Raw genomic sequence first — 3,263 nt, 5'->3', positions numbered from 1 at the left:
ACACATATACAGAATTACATTTAAATTCATATAGAACAATATTTGCATTTTAAGTTATACCTGAAATTAGAAGATGAAGTATGGCTTAAACTTTACAACAAAGAAAAGAAAAATACATGGGATAAAAATAGAGTTAACAGTAAAAATAGAACAATCTGTTCTTGATACGTGTGGAAACTTTTTGTCAGAATGCTACATCTTCTTAATATGATTGTCTGAACCATTAAAATATGGGCAGCTCAGTTTTATTTTGTCCGCAGTTTGTTTGACAGGATTATAAACTAATGTTTTTGAAAGCAAATCCAAGCCATTTTCAACCAAGCTTTTGACATGGGATGCTAGGCTTCCTGGTTTTCACTTGGGAAATGTATTCTTATAGTCCTGTAAAGATGCCACTTCTGGCCATGTTTCATTACTGGGGGGGCCCAAAGTTTTGAATATTTTAAAGAGTTGATCAACTTCTGAATTCCCATAGAAAAGTGGCTTCTTTGTTGTTAATTCTGCAAATATGGTGTCTATATGCCAAATGTCAACTGGAGTCGAGTAGTGAGCTGACCCCAGCAGTACTTCTGGAGATCTCTACCAGAGTGTTACTAACTCATGTATGTATACTCTAATAGGTATTCCGGAAGCTCTGGCAAAGCCAAAGTCAACTAGTTTAATTGTTCCTTTGTTATCAGTAGATTTTGAGGTTTTAAATCTCTGTGAAGAGATCTTCTAGGCTGACAAAACACAATCCCTTGTAGGGTTTGGTACAAATAACTCTTAACAAGCGAAGAATCCATGAACAGACCTGGAGGGATAGAATCCAAGTACTTTTGAGATCCAAGGAATTCAAAGATGAGATATAACCTGGATTCCTGCATAACCACATTTGAAGATTGACTATGTTTGGATGACAGAGTTCTAAAAGAGAAATTTCCTGAGTTGAGGCACTAGGAACACTTCCTCTTTACTTTCTAGTCTGATTTTTATCATGGCTACCACTTGACCTGTAGTTTTGTGTCTACCCTTATACATAATTCCATAGATACTTCTCCAACTTTCTCTATTTTGGAGTAATCATCCACAATTACTAAATAGGAATGGTAGATCCTGGATTATCATTCTGTGATGGTAGAGGATATGGTTGGAGGGGTCAGAGGGGTGGTGGAGGCAGTGATGCAGCTACCGTATCTGTGTCGCTCTTCCTCAACTTCCAAGAGCCCTGAGAGCTTTTATTATGAATAATTTTCTAATAATCTTTCTGAGTCTATTGAGATAATTGGTTTTTTCTCTTTTGGTCTGTTAGTATGTTGAATTACATTGATTGATATTTGAATGTTAAACCAGCCTTGCATTCCTGAGATAAGACCCACTGGATCATCATGTATGAATTGTTTTTGAAAATATTTGATGAATACTTTTCTATTATTTGAGGCACATTTGCATTTCATCTGAGAGAAGCCAGGAGACTCTGCTCCCATTGGCTGCTTTTGGGAGCACAGTGCTTCCTTGGTGCTTGAAACTTGGATAAGTGGGTTTTTGTACCCCTTTGAGATCCTTGGGGGAAGTGTCCAGACTGAGACATGTGGGAATCTTGGTAGACTGTGGATAATTTCTTGCCCCCCTGAATCAATATATTTGTTCAATCAAAATGTTTGTTCAGCTTTAATTTGGAGGAGGAGTTGAAAACTGGGAAAGTGAGAAAAAGAATGGAGAAGGAGGACTGCTGGTAGAAACCTCAAAATAGGGAGAATATTAAGGTATTAGCTACCTTAAATGACAAATATTCACTATTGAAATCATGGCCCTTAGAGGTCTTAGCTACAACTTCAGGATCATTTTGCAGTATTCCTTTAACCACACATTCTACTTTCCTGAGAAGAGTTTCGAACTTGCATTTTTCCTCTATCTCCTTAATTTCCAGTGACACACCAGCATCCAGTGATGTTTGAACGTATCTTTCCTTGTGTAGTGGTGCTCCATGCAGCTGCCCGGCAGACCCACTCCTTAATTTGACTCTGGCCTATTTCCTCTTAATGCTTTGATCAGTATTTGTCGAGAGCTCAGTGTCCCCTTCTTCGAGACTCCAGGGAGATGGGTATGAAATATTATAATAATTTATTTTCACTCAAGGGCATTAAGACCAGGAGAAACCTCTCTTGGCCTGCCTCGGGGGCTGGGGTTAGTGTCAGTGTGTTATGAGTAGGGAGACTGAGACATGGGATTATGAAAAGGAAACTTTCAGTGGATGAAATGATAGGAAAGAGTCTGGGTGGCTCCATCGAGTCCCAAATAGCTGCCAACTTCTCAAGGTTAACACACTGAGAAGGGCTAGACCCTCTTGGCTTTCTCCTGTATTTTGGCGGCTATGGATCTATGAGTCTGTGAAAATAGCTGCTGAGCAGAGTAGAGCAATGCAGTCTCTCTTTCTACACTATCCTCTGTCTCATTTTTCATTCTCTCCTCGATCCCCCTCTCATCTAGACTGGGACAATCAGATGACAAAAGAGTTCTACTTTAAAACAAGTGCACTCAGGTATTTATAGTAAGGAAATGGACTGAATGAGCCAGCTGCTAAAAATAGATGGTCTGACTTAATCCATTCAGGAAGATTGTGGCCCAATGCATTTAGGGATAAAATAAATCAGTTCAGATCTAATATTTAGAAAACTTATCCCAGATTGGAATGGTTGGCCTCTTGTGAGAAATGCTATAGATTTTTCTAAACTGGCAGCAGTGGTGGGGATGGGCTTTGCAGGGAAAAGGCTTGACATCAGCCTAGACGTCAGAAGATCTTCTTAAGTCTGTTTTAGTTTTCCTCCAGAAAAATTGGTCTAAGTCCTCTAAGCTCTGTACAAAACAAATGTCAGTAAACCTTGCTGAGTCCATAAGGTAGGTTTGGGGCTCTGACTTATGTTTGGGGAATACTAACTCTGTCAATTGTATGGTAGATACTCATTCAATTTTCCCACATGGGTAAGTTCTTTTAATAAATAAACACATGCATAGCATTTATTGAACACTTACTGAGTGACGTGCACCATGCTGGGCCCTTCTCGTTCTATTTTATTTAGACCTCACCCTAACCTTGGCATATGATCTCCTTTTTGCTGATACACAAACTGAGGCTCAGCTAGGATTTTCCAAAGCCGTGTTGGTTGAGAATAGCAGATTGAGATCTGAACTCATATCTAGTATGGGGGATAGATATGGAGTCTTGCAGTATTTTTGCAATCCTCTTGGCATTTTATTCTGGGCTGTGCACTTACAGGCCCTCA

General features: G+C 39.4%; 1 pseudogene; it reads right to left on the bottom strand.

Moving 5' to 3' along the window:
- Positions 1–354: 354 nt before the first annotated feature.
- On the bottom strand, positions 355–3,029 carry LOC137771669 (cyclin-dependent kinase 1-like; annotated as a pseudogene).
- Between the last annotated feature and the right edge of the window lie 234 nt (positions 3,030–3,263).

This window comes from Eschrichtius robustus, chromosome 1, assembly GCF_028021215.1.
Source record: "Eschrichtius robustus isolate mEscRob2 chromosome 1, mEscRob2.pri, whole genome shotgun sequence".
In the NCBI taxonomy this organism is placed as follows: Eukaryota; Metazoa; Chordata; class Mammalia; order Artiodactyla; family Eschrichtiidae; genus Eschrichtius; species Eschrichtius robustus.
This window is presented reverse-complemented; position numbering and strand designations above follow the sequence as displayed.